The 18,413-nt window shown below is 42.9% G+C and overlaps 1 long non-coding RNA gene across 1 annotated transcript in view; it reads right to left on the reverse strand.

Moving 5' to 3' along the window:
• The window catches only part of LOC144580273 (uncharacterized), a 137,709-nt gene that overhangs the window by 110,189 nt on the left and 9,107 nt on the right, over positions 1 to 18,413 (reverse strand). The window contains exon 2 of the long non-coding RNA XR_013529573.1: positions 841 to 919. This is a non-coding gene — a long non-coding RNA (uncharacterized LOC144580273). The remainder of the gene's footprint in view (positions 1 to 840; positions 920 to 18,413) is intronic.

The raw sequence follows: 18,413 nt of genomic DNA on the forward strand, positions 1-18,413 counted from the left end.
AGAGGCCAGGCGCGGTGGCTCAAGCCTGTAATCTCAGCACTTTGGGAGGCCGAGGCAGGTGGATCACGAGGTCAAGAGATCGAGACCATCCTGGTCAACATGGTGAAACCCTGTCTCTACTAAAGATGCAAAAAATTAGCTGGGCATGGTGGCGCGTGCCTGTAATCCCAGCTGCTCGGGAGGCTGAGGCAGGAGAATTGCCTGAACCGAGGAGGCGGAGGTTGCGGTGAGCCGAGATCGTGCCATTGTACTCCAGCCTGGGTAACAAGAGCAAAACTCCATCTCAAAAAAAAAAAAAGAGAGAGAGAAGGAAGGAAAAAGTCCAAGGGGATACCCAGAGAAGAACAGCTAGGTAAGCACAGTGTTAGCATTCCTAGGCCAGTGGAGGGGCAGCAACAAGGCCAGCACCCCATCTTCCTCTTAATTTTATTTCTTCCTTTCAGACAATTGCCTTCCTCCTGATAGTGCAAAATATTTCACGTATAATGGAGAAAAACTAGAAAAAGGCATTCTAGTTGTTTCTCCTCAACCAAGAATGCTATAGGATATTTTATTCTATTTAAGATGCCATCAATTATAAAACATAATTATATGTAGTTTAAGAAAAAAGCATTTCTGATTTAAACTATAACATACCAATAAGTTGTATCCCAATTTCAAAGATGATAAATGTGAAAAAAAAATGTACATTTTAAAATCCATGAACTATAACATCTGTACGTTGACTGGATCTGTATGGCTAGTCTGCTGCAAGTATGTGACATAGTACCATCCATCTGCTAAGGTGGGGATTACAATGTGGAATTCTCCATATTCTCAGAGTAGAAAACAGTTACTTACTACCAAGGACGTTTTGAGAATGAGCATGGTGATGGTACTCTGAAGCTTCCATTTCTCCTGGAGTAAGATGGGAGAAATCCTATAACAGATACAGAGGATTATTTTAAAAGGATACAAATAGCCTTATTCCAGGTCATAAAAAAAATTTGGTTCTGACCACTATTTCTCAAATTATGGCTCACATCACACCTGTAGACCTGAAGAGCCCTTCAAGGGTCCCTGCAAGTGCAGTAAGCATCCCAGACTCTCTGTGAAATCCTGTGGAGGGTGCACTGCAGTGCACAAGCACCCGCAGAGGGCGGCCATTGCTGTCCTCATAACACATAAGACGACCTATTCTTTCAGTTTTCTATTTTAAATTATATCATCAATTAATCCATGAGAATATCTTTTTCATCTTGTATCTTTAATGTCTGGTACAGTACCTGGCACATCTCTGACACAATAATTACTTTGTAGATAAATCTCTTCATTAATAGTGATCATTTAATTGTATTTTTGTTATCAATAAGTTGCAAATAAAATAATTATAATAATGTAAATAAGTATTAATATATAATTTTTTGACATAATTAAAGGTAATTATACCTTACATTCCTTCATTCAATAAATATATATATATGTATTTCCTGCTAAGTGCTAAGACCTGTTGCTATTCTAGGTGCTGAGGACAAAATGAGAACAAGATGTACAAGATTCCTGTTATAACAGGGGTCCTATAGAAGGGTGAGGCAAACAACAAATAAATACATAGATATCAAGATAACTTCAAACAATTGTAATAGGGGGAGGTTTCAGCTACTTTAGGATGACTTCTCAGAGGAGATGACATTTGATCTAGATTGAAATTTTAAAAGGCAGCTCAACCCCTGAGGTTCTGGAGTCTGAATGTGCCAGGCAGAAGGAACAAGTACAAATGACCTTAGATAGGAGCGAGTTGGTAAGTTCAAGATGTAGCCAGTAACTGAGTATAGCTGCAGTGAAATGAAAGAGGGAATGAATGATATGAAATGAGGCCAGAGTCTGTACTATGTTGAGCTATATTAGGGATTTGCGGTAATAATTTGAGCTGAGTGGGAACCAAGCAGAGGCGATATGATCCACTTTACATTTTTAGAATTTCAGTCTGGCTAATGTGCAGAAAAAGATTTATAGGGGGATAATAGGCTATTTCAGTAAACTACAGTCTTAGTTTGGGTTCTCCCTGAGACAAGGATTCAAGTGCAATTAGTGTATTTAAGAATTGCAGGAAATACCTTGACGGAAGTGGGAGGAAGTGTTATAGGAACGGGAAGGCAAGCAACAAAGATTATTATTACCCCAGCTACCATAGTGAGTGACCAGAGCTTAGTCCTGCAGATAAATTTGGAAAAACGGCCCCAAGCACACCTCAGACTAGCTCTACCTGAAAGGCAGGGCAGCTGGGGTATTCACACATCAACTCTGAAAAGTCATTGATTGAGGTTGCTGTTAGGAGGGGCCGGGGATACTAATTCCCCAACACCTCCAGCCAATAGCAGGTAGGCAGAGTGATCTTTCAAGATGGGAGGAGAGCAGCCCTCAGGCACCAAGATGTAAGTACTGGCAGTGGGAAGTTGGCTGGAACAACTGGGCACTGATATCACCCACAAGTAATGATGGTTTGAAATGGGAGGTAGTGGTGGAGATGATCAGAAGTGGACAGATTTGAGGATCCACTGACAAGACTTGCTAGATGCAGAGAGATATAAAAAGGAATCAAAGACAAATCCTGGACTGGGCATTGAACTATGGGGTAATGGTGGGACCATTTTACGAAATGGGAAACGTTAGAGGAAGAATGAGCTTTAGGGGCAAGGAATCAAAACATTTGCTCTGAGATGCATAGAAGACATCAAAATGGGACAGTCAAGTAAATGATTGGATTTAAAAATTAAGCTCGAAAACAGCCAACTAGAAGCAGCTAGTGTGCGCCACTCTCGTGGAGAAAAACAGAAGGGGCAAGTAAATACAGCGCCTTCAACGGAAACATTCAGGTACATGAATTAGGACTGATCAAGGAAACAACCTGACCCGCAGAGAACAGAGAAGAGCAAGACAGTACAATGGCCCGCCCAGGAGCAACACGGAGCAAGGAGAACCTCCTCCACTCAGGGAAGCAGTGAGTGAATGAGTGACCCAGGAAACCCATGTATCTCTCATGGAGAAGGATCTCTGCAACCCTTGGGTCAGAGGATCCCCTCCCGAATCCCCTCGCTCCACCAGGGTCTTCAGTCTAACACACAAAGCTTCGTGGAGTCTTGCAGAGCAGCCACTCAGGCACACACAGAGATCTGGTAGGCTTAGACACCAGGGCTTCCTGGCAAAAACTATTGCAACTCCAGCAAATTAGGAGGTTAGACTATTTCCCCACTAGATACCCCCAGGAAAGAGGCTGAATCTAGGAGGCTGACCAATGAAAGACTACAGGCCCTACTTCCACAACACATCACAGGATAAGACCCACTGGCTTGGAATTCCAGCCAGCTACCAGTAGCAACATGGTACTTCCCTGAGACAGAGATTCCCTTGAGAGGAATGAGCCACCATCTTTGCTGTTTGGGCTACTTAGCCCATCTAGCCTTCAGGCTTTGAGGAGTCCAAGGTGGCTGGGAGCTGAAGCGGACCCCAGCACAGCAAAGTTATTCTATGAAAACATGGCCAGACTGCTTTTCTTTTCTTTTCTTGAGATGGCGTTTCGCTCTTGTTACCCAGGCTGGACTGCAATGGGCGATCTCAGCTCACCGCAACCTCCGCCTCCTAGGTTCAGGCAATTCTCCTGCCTCAGCCTCCCGAATAGCTGGGATTACAGGCATGCACCACCATGCCCAGCTAATTTTTTGTATTTTTAGTAGAGACTGGGTTTCACCATGTTGACCAGGATGGTCTCGATTTCTTGACCTTGTGATCCACCCGCCTCGGCCTCCCAAAGTGCTGGGATTAGAGGCTTGAGCCACCATGCCCGGCCGGCCAGACTGTTTTTCAAAGCAAGTCCCCAATCCCACTTCTCCTCACCAGGTGAGACCTCCAACCAGGGTCTTTAGCTACATTTGCTGGGGTTTTCTGGCTGATGGAAGGGCTCAAACTTCTGTGGGATGGAGCTCCCAGAGGGAAGGGAGGGCCACCATCTTTGCTGTTTGGGCAAATTAGTCATTCCACACTTTGGGCTTTGGAGAGACCAAGGAAACTAGGGGCTGGAGCAGGCCCCAGCATGGCACAGCTGCTCTACAAAAACATGGCCAGACTGTTTTCTTTTAAGTGGTCCCCTGATCCCATTTCCCTTACTGGGTGAGGACCTCGTAACTAGGGTCTCTAGCTGCCTTCTACTGGCGCTTTCGGGCCTGCAACAGTTCTGTACTTCCCTGGGACAGAGCTCCCAGAGGGAGGGGCAGGCCACCATCTTTGTTATTTTGCATCTTTAACTCTTGATTATTCCAGGTCCTGGAAAATCTGAGGTGACTAGGGACTGGAGTGGACCCCCCAGCATGCTACATCAGCCCTACATAAAAATGGCCAGACTGTTACATGTGTGCCCATTTCCATAGCTCTTCACAGGCAGATCCTCCATGCCTGGGCCTCCACCCACCACCCACTGGGGCTATCAAGCCAGTAGCAGCTCAGCAACTCTCTGTACAAAGCTGCCAAGGGCAAATAAAGGCTCTGCCACTGCCCTGCAGTGGAACTACCCTTGCTACCCTCAGGCTAATGGAGGATCAAAGACCCTGAGTGCCTTATCCACACCTCCAACAAGCTGCAACCAACCCAAGGAGAGGAAACCAGTCCATCTCCCCTGGGTACCACCCAGCCACCTTTGCTTATCACCACACAGGGAACCCCCAGCTTGGGCTCACAGCACAGACCCTTCATCCTGAACTGATTGCACTGAGCAACTGCTGACCTGCATCTTTCTGGGGTGGAGCCCCCAGGAGACAAGCAAAATACCCTTGGCACAACCACTACTAAGGTCCCTTTCTCTGCTTCCTCCAAATTAAGAAAGGAACATAAGCCCTGAGATTGCCCCCAAGATGCAGGGTGCAGCTCAGGGGTGGCAAGTCATGATCTACAGCCAGCACTCAAGAGAAAGAGGAGCCCACACTTTCAGAGCATTGAGAGGGAACACAACTGCAACTGTGAGGAAATATAGGGGAGCCACACAACCAAGCAAGACACTATCAACTGACCAATATGCCTAAGCACCACCCAAAAGCTTCAACTCCAAAAATACCTCACTAACATAACCCCCTCTGAAATTAGAGCCAAGAAGTCAGCTTCAAAGGTCCTGCACAAAGCCTTGGCCCTGTGAAAACATACAGAAAAGAAGTTCATTGGTTATACTCAATCTACACTGCAGTTAAAGGAACACCGACATGCAGAGATGAGAAAGAACCAATGCAAGAATTCTGGTAACTCAAATGTCCAGAGTGTTGTATGTCCTCCAAATGACTGCACCAGTTCTCCAGCAAGAGTTCTTAACCAAGCTGAGACTGAAATGACAGAAATAGAATTCAGAATATGGACAGGAATGAGATCACTGAAATTCAGGAGAACTGCAAAACCCAATCCAAAGAAACTAAGAATTACAATAAAATGATACAGAAGATGAAGGACAAACTAGCCCATATATAACAGACCCTAATGGAGCTAACAGAGTTGAAAAACACAATACAAGAATTTCACAATGCAATCATAAGTATTTTTTTTTTTTTTGAGACGGAGTTTCGCTCTTGTTACCTAGGCTGGAGTGCAATGGCGCAATCTCGGCTCACCGCAACCTCCGCCCTCTGGGTTCAGGCAATTCTCCTGCCTCAGCCTCCTGAGTAGCTGGGACTACAGGCACGCGCCACCGTGCCCAGCTAATTTTTTTGTAATTTTTAGTAGAGACGGGGTTTCACCATGTTGACCAGGATGGTCTCGATCTGTTGACCTCGTGATCCACCTGCCTCGGCCTCCCAAAGTGCTGGGATTACAGGCTTGAGCCACCGCGCCTGGCCAATCATAAGTATTAACAGCAGAACAGACCAAGCTGAGGAAAGAGTCTCAGAGTGTGAAGATTGGCTCTCTGAAATAAGACAGTCAGACAAAAATAAAAAGGAATGGGTTGGGCATGGTGGCTCATGCCTGTAATCCTAGCACTTTGGGAGGTCAAGGTGGGTGGATCACCTGAGGTCAAGAGTTCAAGACCAGCCTAGCCAACATGACAAAACCCTGTCTCTACTAAAAATACAAAAATTAGTCAGTTGTGGTGGCAGGGTGGTAGTAATCCCAGCTACTCAGGATGCTGAGGCAGGAGAATTGCTTGAACCTGGAAGGCAGTGGTTGCAGTGAGCCGAGATCATGCCATTGCACTCCAATCTGGTGAAAGAGCGAAACTCCACCTCAAAAAAAAAAAGGAAAAGAAAAAGGAATGAAAATAAATCAACAAAACCTTTCAAAGTAAGGGATTGTGTAAAGAGGCCAAATCTATGAATCATTGCATCCCTAAAAGGGAGGACGAGAAAGCAAACTTGGAAAACATATTTCAAGATACTGTCCATGAAAACTTCTCCAACCTTGCTAGAGAGGCAAACAGTCAAATTCAGGAAATACAGAGAACCCCTGCAAGACTCCACACAAGAAGATCATCCCTAAGACACACAATCATCAGATTTTCCAAGGTTGAAATGAAAGAAAGAATGTTAAAGGCAACTAGACAGAAAAGGCAGGACACCTACAAAGGGAACCCCATCAGGCCAACACCAGACCTCTCAGCTGAAACCCTAAAGCCAGAAGAGATTGGGAGCCAATATTCGACATTCTTAAAGAAAAAAAAAAATGTTCAACTCAAAATTTCTTACCCAGCTAAACTAAGCTTCCTAAGCAAAGGAGAAATAAGATCTTTTTCAGATAAGCAAATGCTGAGGGAGTTTGTCACCACCCAACCTGCCTTACAAGAGATCTTGAAAGGAGCACTAGATGTAGAAAGGAAAGACCACTACCAGCTAATACAAAAACACACTTAAATATATAGACCAGTGACAGTATAAAGCAACCGCATAAACAATCCAGCATAATAACCAGCTAACAACACAATGACAGGCTCAAATCCATGTATATCAATGCTAATTTTGAGGGCTAAATCCACTTAAAAGGCACAGAGTGGCAAGCTGGATAAAAAAGCAAGATGGTATGTTGTCATACCATCATACAACAATGGTATGTTATCTTCAAGAGACCCATCTCACATAATGACACTATAGGCTCAAAATAAAAGGATGGAGGAAAGTCTACCAAGTAAATTGAACACAGAAAGGGTATGATTCTAGTTTCAGATAAAAACAGACTTTAAACCAACAAATATCAAAAAGACAAAGAAGGCCATTACATAATGGTAAAAGGTTCAATTCAACAGGAATACCTAACTATACTAAATATATATGCACCCAACACAGGAACACCCAGATTCATAAAGCAAGTCCTTAGAAACCTACAAAAAGATGTAGACTCCAACACAGTAACAGTGGGAGACTTCAACACTCCACTGGCAGTATTAAACAGATCATCAAGGCAGAAAATTAACAAAGATATTCAGGACTTGAACTCAACATTGGACCAAAGAGATTGATAGACCTCTACGTAATTCTTCCCCCAAAAACAACAGAATATACTTTCTTCTTATTGCCACATGGCACATACTCTAAAATCGACCACATAATTGGACAAGAAATGTGATTTATCACATAAACTGAACCAAAGCCAAAACCACATGATTATCTCAATAGATGCAGAAAAGGCTTTTGATAAAATTCATCATCCTTCTGTGTTAAAAATGCTCAATAAACTAGGAATTGAAGGTACATATATCAAAATATTAAGAGCCGTCTATGACAAACCCACAGCCAACATCATACCAAATGGGCAAAAGTTGGAAGCATTCCCCTTGAAAACCAGCACAAGACAAGGATGCTGTCTCTCACCACTCCTATTCAACATAATATTGGACGTTCTGTTCAAAGGAATCAGGCAAAAGAAAGAAATGAAGGGCCTCCAGATAGAAAGACAGGGAGTCAAATTATTCTTGTTTGCAAACAACATGATTCTATGTCTAGAAAGCTCCATAGTTTCAGCCCAAATGCTCCTTCAGCTGATAAAACTTCGGCAAAGTTTCAGGACACAAAATCAGTGTATAAAAATCACTTCACTGACAACAGCCAAGCAAAGAGCCAAATCAGGAAGGCAATCCCATTCACAACTGCCACAAAAAGAATAAAATATCTAAGGAATACAGCTAACCAGGGAGGTGAATGATCTCCACAATGAGAGTTACAGAACACTGCTCAAAGGAATCGGGGAAGACACAAACATGCCATGCTCATGAATAGGAAGAATCAATATCATTTAAATGACCATACTGCCCACAGCAATTTACAGATTCAATGATATTCCTATCAAACTACCAATGACATTCTTCACAGAACTAGGAAAAAACTATTTTAGAATTCATACAGAACCAAAGAAGAGCCTGAATAGCCAAGACAATTCTAAGCAAAAAGATCAAAGCTGGAGGCATCACATTACCCGACTTCAAATTATACTACAGGGCTATAGTAACCAAAACAGTATGGCACTGGTACAAAAACAGGAATATAGACCAGTGGAACAGAGTAGAGAGCCTGGAAATAAGGCCACACACCTACAACATCTGATCTTCTATGAAGCTGACAAAAACAAGCAATTGGAAAAAGATTCCCTATTCAATAAATGGTGCTGGGATAACTGGCTAGCCATATGCAGAATGTTGAAACTGGACCCCTTCCTTATACCATATATAAAAATCAACTCAAGATGGATTAAAGACTTTGATGTAAAATCCAAAACTATAAAAACCCTGGAAGATATCTTAGGCAATACCATCTTGGACATAGGCATGGGCAAAGATTTCATGACAAAGACACCAAAAGCAACTGCAACCAAAGACAAAATTAGGTCTAGTACAATGAGATCTAATTAAACTTAAGAGCTTCTGCACAGCACAAAAAACTATGAACAGAGTAAACAGACAACCTACAGAATGAGAGGAATATTTGAAGACTATGCATCTGACAAAGGTCTAATGTCCAGCATCTATAAGGAACTTAAACAAATTTACAAAAGAAAAGCAAACAACCTTCATTAAAAAGTATGCAAAGACGGGCCGGGCGCGGTAGCTCAAGCCTGTAATCCCAGCACTTTGGGAGGCTGAGGCGGGTGGATCACGAGGTCAAGAGATCGAGACCATCCTGGTCAACATGGTGACACCCCATCTCTACTAAAAATACAAAAAAAAAAATTAGCTGGGCATGGTGGTGCATGCCTGTAACCCCAGCTACTCAAGAGGCTGAGGCAGGAGAATTGCCTGAACCCAGGAGGTGGAGGTTGCAGTGAGCCGAGATTGTGCCATTGCACTCCAGCCTGGGTAACAAGAGCAAAACTCCATCTCAAAACAAACAAATAAACAAACAAAAAGTATGCAAAGGACATGAATAGACAGTTTTCAAAAGAAGATATACATGCAGCCAATAAGCATATGAAAAATGCTCAATATAATTGATCATAAGAGAAATGCAAATCACATCTCACACCAGTCAGAATGGCTACTATTAAGTCAAAAAATTATTAAAAAGTCAAATTATTATTAAAAAGTCAAAAAAAGTTTGAACTAATTTACACTCCCACCCAGAGTGAATAAGTGTTCCTTTTCCTCTGTATAAGGGAACATTTATACACTCTGGGTGGGAGTGCAAATTAATTCAACCATTGTGGAAAGTAGTAGGCGATCCCTCAAATAGTTAAAAACAGAATTACCATTTGACCCAGCAATCCTATGACTGGGTATATACACAGAGAAATATAGATCATCCTACCATAAAGACACATACAAGTGAATATTCATTGCAACACATGATAACAAAGACATGGAATCAACCTAAATGCCCTTCAATGATAGATTGGGTAAGGAAAATGTGATACATATATCCCATGGAATATTATTATGAAGCCATGAAAAAGAATGAGACCATGTCTTTTGCGGGAACATGAATGAAGCTGGAGGCTATCATCCTTAGCAAACTAACGCAGGAAAAGAAAAACCAGGTATCACATGTTCTCATTTATAAGTGAAAGCTAAGTGATGAGAACTCATGAACACGAGAGAACAACAGACACTGGGGTCTACTTCAGGGTGGAGTTTGGGAGGAGGGAAAAGTTAGAAAAAATAACTATAGGAACTCGGTTTAATACCTGGGTGATAAAGTAATCTGTACAACAAACCCCCATGACACAAGTTTACCTGTGTAACAAACCTTCACGTGTACCCCAAACCTAAAATAAAAGTTAAAAATAAACAAAATTTAAAAATAAAAGTTGAGCTCATAGAAGCTTCAGTTATGCATGAGAAAGTTCTAGAGACGTGCTATATAACATTGTACCTATAGTTAGCAGCACTCTGTTGTTCACCTAAAAACATGTCAAGAGGGTAACGCTCATGTTAAGGGTTAATACAATAAAATTTTTAAAAATTAATAAACTTTTTTAAGTAGAGCTTATGGAAAATGTCCCTGTATTCAGTCTCCCATTCCCACTCCTATCAGAACAGCATGGCTTATACCCAGTTTCTAAGTTGGTTTCCTTGAAAGAGCCATCTGAATTAATGACTCTGGATTCTGCTACCTTAAAAATAGTTGCAAACTACCTACAAGTTAAAATAGGTTGACAGCAGAAATTTGAGATCAAAAATTTACTGAATAGCTATTACATATCAGGCCTTGTATTCAGCTGGGTCACCTACATTTTCTTACTTAGGCCTCTAATAACTCCTTCACTAATAATAATACAGGTTTTATTATTGTCATTTTGTAGCTGGGCAGACGGACTCAGTGAGGCAGTGATTATCCAATATCACACAGCTAGGAAGACAAGAGAAATCCAGTTCTCAGGTCCCAGATCCACACTCATTTCCCTGCACCATGTTGCCTGGCCCCATAATCCCATAATCAAGAGCTTGTCTTACCCTCCAGCTTGGATCTAAGAATTTGGTCCTGAATGATTTGGGCACCACTTTTTAGTCATTTGTTAGAGCTCCTACCCAGAAGAAATCAGAAAGGAAGGTAGCCAATGAGCATTTCTCAGACTGTGTCTGACGAGCAGCATCTGCCAAATAAAGATCCCATAGTCATCAACCTTAGAAAAGACAACGGAGTCTATCCCTCCCTTGGAGAAGCCCGGTGCACATCAGAATGGTAGTGAGGCCGATAACACTGCAGTTAAAAACAAACAAAACCTGTCTACTTTGGTTTAATGTAGCATTTCCTAAACCTCCTCTGCCATCGCACCCTGATTATATGAGATCCCTACTACTATTTCAGAATGAGTGTTCTGAGAAAACCCCATATGAAACTAAGTCAGCATACCGGTTTTCATCCTGTCCCCTCTGCCTTTGATTGGCTCTGTGTCTTTGAGTATTTTGCACATACTGAGCCTCCCCTGTTCTGATGATGGCATCCATAACCCTTTCATTCAACTAATGTTTGTTGAGCTTTTGCCAGGCCCTGTGCTAGGTCTGAGCTTTCACCATCGAAGAGTCGGCTGTTGACTCCATGGCTCCTGGTGCTCACCTCCCAGAAGGCCACCTGCTTATCACTATGCAATCCCCATAGCTCTGTCTTCTATAAGAATTCACTCAAGGCTTTTATCAAGGCAGACAAGAAAAATGATCCTTTTTCTGCAATGAATCCTAAGACCAGCTGAGAAATCGCCCTGAGAGCAGGACTAGCCATATATCTTGCAGGGCCAGCGTAAAATAAAAATGTCAGGCTCCTTATTCAAAAAGCAGGGGGTGGCAAGTGTGCAGCAAACACACTAAAATATCGAGCCTTTTCCTTTAAAAAGATTGTATTTTTTAGAAAAAAATATGTTGTATTAATTATAAAACACAATGGGGTGATAGTGATATAACAAATTTATAAATGGCACAGATATAGTATGTTGGCATCATAATTTTACATAACACGATAAATAATAACCAGAGTGATATCTTGATTGGCCATAAGATTTTTTTGGCTTGTTTTTCTGGAAGTTTATATATTAGGTTTATAGCACTTCATATATTGAAATTTATAGAAACTTCATTTTCAGTTGACATAGTTGAGAGCAACCTCTCCTTGGCAAGTGCAAGATCACACATAATTTTTGGTAGTTTTTAATTCTGAGAAGGATTTATGCTGATGCAACTGTTATTGGAACTATTAAGAGTATTTTATAGTTTATGATAACATTAGAATACATTTCTGCCAAATTATTTCAAAATATAAATTTTAGTACATCTAGAGCTGATGATTTTTGCAAAACAATGTTGCTAAAAAGATTTAACTCTTCATTCAATTAAGTTTTTGTGTACATCTGAATGTTTCAATGGAAATTCTTATGGCATTTTAATGTTCCCTCTGAAACGTTCCATAACTTGTAGAATATGTACAAGAAACTGAAAGTGCTGATATGATTAGTATATCATTCAAAAGAGCTGTGTCTTCAAATGCAAGGAAAATTAATTTGTAAATTGTCTCTCTCACCAATAATTGGTTCAGCCAGAGTATCATATGAAAATAGTGTTGTTTTCCCTTGAATGTAATGATCTTTAAATTTAATTGCTATTTCCAAACCTTGGAACTTGCTTTGCAATTTGCAGCAGTTTTCAAGCCCCCAAAGTCTCAACTTTTTTTTTTTATTGCACTTTAGGTTTTGCGGTACATGTGAAGAACATGCAAGATGGTTGCATAGGTACACACATGGCAGTGTGATTTGCTGCCTTCCTCCCCTTCACCTATATCAACTTTTTGAAGAACTGTAGTGACTTTCTTGTATGGTTTATTGCAGTGTCCATGTGTACACGTTTACTTTATATGATTTGTATAATTTGCTGACAAGGTTTACTGCATGTGCACCTGCAGTTCCTATTCTGGTGCTCAGGCTGGAGAGTTAATATCTGTACAGATGCCACAGGGACAAACCAGGAACGGACAGGCAAGCCAGCTTCCCACTGGAGACCCTGCACTACCTCCGTATAGCATTCCTCCTCTCTCGTGGCCACACCACTTCTGCTGCTGCTTATGCGATTGCCGCCACCACCACCATCATCACAGGGCCTAGGTCCTGGCCTGGCTAACCCCTCTGGGCTCTGTAGCACCCAGACAGCTCCAGGCCTGTGTGTGGGGAGGCTAGGCCAACTGTTCATTATGCACACTGCCCACAGCCTATTGTGTTGAGGAGCCTGGGCCTACCCTGCACGTATGCTGCTGGCATCGCTCCTTTGCTCATATGCATGTTCCATTGTACCATCAGGTCAAAGACAAACTTATTTAGAATTTCAAGATGACAGACAAGCACTGAGCCAAGGGCCTGGCTCCTATGAAGAGTAGGTCCCTGTTCAGCTGCCATAAAACCAGCGCTGCCTGAGAGGCAACAGAATTAACACTGTTCTTTAGGTTGGCCAGAAACCCTATGACATCAACTCAGCATCAATTTCGTAGACCTACTAAGTGAGCCTTTCCTGAAGAACCACACTGACACAAATAGCTTGGTCTGGGGCCCTTCCATCATTTCTCTTCCTTGCCTGCATCAAACTAAGGTATTTGTCCTCATTGATTGCTCAGGACCAAATCTCGCTCATCTTCCTTTGGCTTCTAACTCATCCCCTATGCAACAGAGCACTATTTCTAATTTTGAAATCTTCTGCTAATAGTCCATCTGATCCTAAGAGGCCATCTCTCCTGTAGGTTCTGCTCACTTTGCTTTGCTGGCTTCCAACTTGGTTTTTCTAATGGCAGTAAGAATAGATTTTAAAATAAACAAAGGAAATCATAACTGTGATAAGAATTCTCCAGGAGCAGTGACTAATGGAAATGACAGTAGATTAAGTGACTAAGCAGTCAGTAGGCCAAGTAGCTATTATGAGATAAATTTCAGCTAAGACAAAGCAGCATCTTGCTTCTCTGCCTCTTTTTGCATGAGAGCTCTCCCTGCTCTCCAGTCTTCAAAATGTTGAATTTTGAGTAAGAAGAGCCATCATCTTGCTCCTCACTGAGACAACCCCGTGCAATAACTATGGAAGGATAGGAACCAACATTTTTGAATACCCACTGTTTACCAAGCACAGTGCTTTATAAAATCACCTTTACCCTTTGTGACCTCCCTCCTAGAAAGGAAGAAGCCAGAACATTCAGTAAGCCTGGTTCACAGTGACCAGGAGGCTGGTGTTGATGTGCTATCTTTTTTTTTTTTTTTTTTTTTTTTTTGAGACAGAATTTCGCTCTTGTTACCCAGGCTGGAGTGCAATGGCGCAATCTCGGCTCACTGCAACCTCCACCTCCTGGGTTCAGGCAATTCTCCTGCCTCAGCCTCCCGAGTAGCTGGGATTACAGGCACACGCCACCATGCCCAGCTAATTTTTTGTATATTTAGTAGAGACGGGGTTTCACCATGTTGACCAGGATGGTCTCGATCTCTTGACCTCGTGATCCACCCGCCTCGGCCTCCCAAAGTGCTGGGATTACAGGCTTGAGCCACCGTGCCCAGCCTGATGTGCTATCTTATGAGGGTATGTGGCCAGAACCAAAGTGACAGGCTGAGGTAAGGTCACCAAATCCCACTGGGCCTGCGAAGACAAGAGAGATGTCCCACCAAGTGGGTGACTGACCCAGAGAACTCTCCACGAGAATATTTGAAGGGGACGGAAAGAAGTCAACAGCTGCAGGGCCCCTTAAGCCGAGGTTTAGGGCTGGACTTATGTGGTGGCCACAGCTGCTGGTGTGGGCAGACTGGCAGCAGTTAAGGGAGCCACAGGAGAACATTCACAAAAGTAAGGCTCTTACCACCCTTTTATCACTAAGGAAACAGACTCATAAAGGTTAAGGAGATTGCCTGAGGTCATACAAACAGAGCCTGAATTCCAATCTGGATCTGGTACATCAAGTTTCTACCATTAACTAGACATGACCCTGGAGCAGAGGGCTTGTTTTGTTAGCTTTTCTTCCCATCAGCTGCAGTACATGAGAACATAATCCTTTACCTTGGTCTTAGCAAAGGCACCCCTCAGCCAAGCTAACCTGGCCAGGATCCCCGACACTCAGAATTAGGAAAACAATTCTAGTCCAAGTTACCCAACTTACAACATGAATAAAAAGAGGCCAAGTTTGTTTCTCTGGATGTCAACACAGCTTGTCAGTGTAGTTCTTGTAAAATGGTTTTCAGACTACTGTCTCTGCTGTGGGCTTAGACTGTATTTTAAAACAAAATTCTACTCTGAAACAAAACTGAGCCGTGAAGGCTTCATTAAGCTGTCTTCTTCCAGAAGCAATGAATACCATTGATTTAATCAGCGGGGGCCCTCGGGGCGTTTAGGAACTAGGAGAAACCATGACCTACCAAGATAAAAATAAGCCAGTTTAAAAATAAATATTTCAAATAACATTATCCATTCCGTATTTATGGAGGACCTCAATGTGCCAGGAAGTGACTGAGGGAGGCAGTTGACGAAGGAGGTTAACAAGTAAATGCAGTAACACTGAGTGCGGTTGGGACAGCGTGGAAGGATGACACAGACTGGGGGTGCCTCTGCTGCTTCCCGTGTGTAGCTGTGTCACTCCTGGCGTCTCCACCACCCATTGCTCCTTCCTGGCAGAAAAGTAGTGGCTTACTCTGATTCGTGAATTCGAGAAGAGTCAACTGGTCATTCTCATCTCAGCTACTCCTTTTATTTCTGTTGGACGGGTCAGCTCTGGGGAACATGAGTTCTGCTCTCCTCCCTGGGGAGCCTGACTTAGTCCAGCCGCCTGTGGCTGAACAGATTCGTCTGTCCAGTTGAGGGGTTTAATTGCATCTCATGCTATTCTAAGTCCTCCAGCTTAGCCTCTATCAGTAATCAAGTGATATTTTGGTTCTCACATGCTTACTCTTTTATCTTCTATCTCCACTTGCTCAGAAAGCCAATTGAGAAGCCTCCTCAGAGATCCCAGCTCTTGCATTGTCTTACCAAGACACATCAGAAACCTCAGCTCCCTTCCTTCTAGAGACACATGCGAGCCAGGTTTCTTCACCTCCACAGGTACATTCTGAGGAATAACATCTGCCTCTTGGCTACATCATTTGTCTCATTTGCTAACCTAGTTCCTCCTCACAAAGAGTGTGGGTCCCTCCACTTGCCTCACCGGTTCGTTTTGTTGTTTGAAATGGAGTCTTGCTCTGTCGCCCACGCTGGAGTGCAGTGGTGCGATCTCAGCTCACTGCAACCTCCACCTCCTGGCTTCATTCTCCTGCCTGAGCCTCCCGAGTAGCTGGGACTACAGGCACCCACCACCACACACGGCTAATTTTTTGTATTTTTAGTAGAGACAGGTTTTCACCACGTTAGCCAGGATGGTCTCGATCTCCCAACCTCCCTCATCTGTTTTTAACGAACTCATGCCAGTTTCAAGGGGTGATCATTCCCTCTCCTAAGCTAAGTTCTACTTAACAGTTGGCTCTGGCATCTTGTTATATGTCAGTATCAGGTCGGGAGACCTAACCCTTTCCCCTTTCGGGAGGATGGGGAAGCACAGTAGTGTGGCCTCTGCATTCTCCATCATTCTTCAGAGTTCAGGACAGTGTTTCTGAGCTCCAGCTCCCTCGGAAGTCATTCATCTGGGTTTGAGCTCATTCAGAACCACACTGTACTGTCACCTCACCTGTTTTAGATTTCAATTCCTGCTTTATTATGTTTGTTCTACTCTTTTTGGTTTGGAAGTCATGCTCTTTGATAGAGATTACAGAGGCAAAATAACACTGCCCACTCTGTCATCTGTTAACATGATCCCAACTCCCCAAACACGGCCTATCATTCAACCCTTATTTCCACTTCTGATTTCAAAAGTAACTTCCAAAAAAATTTCTTTTGGTTCATAACAATTTTGCAAGCTGCAGCTCCACCTAGGCTTTCCCTATTCCGACACTACTTTTTTTTTTTTTTTTTACGTCTATACCTCTCTTGTTTCCCTGGTTTTCTGGCCATCTTTCCATCTCTTATACATGGTCTTTAAATTTCTGGACCCCTGTGTATAATTACTTAGATACCCTAGGTATCCTCCTACCTGTACCCCACAATTTTGCTTCCTCATCCAAGTTCTTTGTGCTGACGTATTCTCAGAAATCATTCTGTCATATTACATTGTATTAAAATGTTGGCATTTATCCATTCACCATATCGTGCACGATACTAGACCCAAGTCTGAAGCCGTAAGTATTGTTTTTATCACACTTTGTTTCTTTTTCCTTAGAATAATGACACTCAGCTATTCTTATTTCAATGTCACACCCCTTGTCCTCTGCAGTTAATAGTTGATAGTCTGGCATTTTTCTCCTTATCCCTGAATTCTAGATTAAAGCCACCTCAATCAGGTGAACAGTTCTCTTGCTACACACATTCTTCCCCATCTCCTAAGCATTCTCACTTGCTGCATAAGTGGTGAGCAGCCCGGATGCTCAGGGGGTGAGCACTGGATTGGGTGTGCATGCCCCTTCACCTCTCCAAAGAAACCAGCTTCACCGTCTGTAACATGGATAACTACCCACTTCCTACCTTTTCTTGTTTAGTAACAATTAAGTCAGGAGAAATCTACAGCGGTCTATGCAAAAGCTCCCACGAGTCCATCTGTCTTTCTCGGTCATCTGCCCTGAGCAGCGGGTCTGTTGGTTCTTGTTTTATTCTACTGCATGTTTCTAAACCACACCCCACTCCCTGACACTTTCTATACAGCCAGAATCTAAGTCAGGTATGGGTGAGACTGAAGGTACAATTCATCCTGAGGCAAAACTCCTCTCCAGCTGTGAACGTGTAAAACTAGACAAGTTATGGGCTTCCAAAATACAGCGGTGGGGCAGGCATGGGATAGACATTTCCATTCCAAAAGGGAGAAGTAGGAAAGAAAGGAGGAGTGGCTGGTTCCAAACAAGCCCAAAGTCTACCAGGGCAAGTTTCATTTCATCTTGAGGCTTGAGAAGAATCCTCTTGGACTGGATGCTCTGTGCTTCAGGCCCAATGGAGTAGCAGCATCACCCCCACATTCCTAGACAATAGCCCTACCCATGGGTCTGCAGGGAGGTCCTGCCCCAAGGCTCTGGACAGCCTCATTTAACCCCACTCCCAAAATCTGTGTTAGTCTTCTCAGGCTGCCATAACAAAATACCTTAAACTGGGTGGTTTAAACAACAGAAACTGATTTTCTCACACTCTGGAGCCCAGAAGTCCAAGATCGAGGTTCTGGCCAATGTTAATCCCAGGAGGTTGTTCCTACAAGAGTCAATAAAAACTAGCACAACGTCTCTCATGTAGACAAGGATCAAGCCTGTGCTTCTTTAGCATCAGGGTGGCAGGGCATCACAGTGGTTAAGGAAGAGGCCTTTGGAGCCTGAAAGACTTGTGTTCAAGTCCAAACACTGCACCTGCCTAAGTGACCTTGAAAACATTATTTAAAGTCTGATTTTCAGCCTCATCAGTAAAATGGGCATAACAA

Source organism: Callithrix jacchus, chromosome 18 (assembly GCF_049354715.1).
Source record: "Callithrix jacchus isolate 240 chromosome 18, calJac240_pri, whole genome shotgun sequence".
In the NCBI taxonomy this organism is placed as follows: domain Eukaryota; kingdom Metazoa; phylum Chordata; class Mammalia; order Primates; family Cebidae; genus Callithrix; species Callithrix jacchus.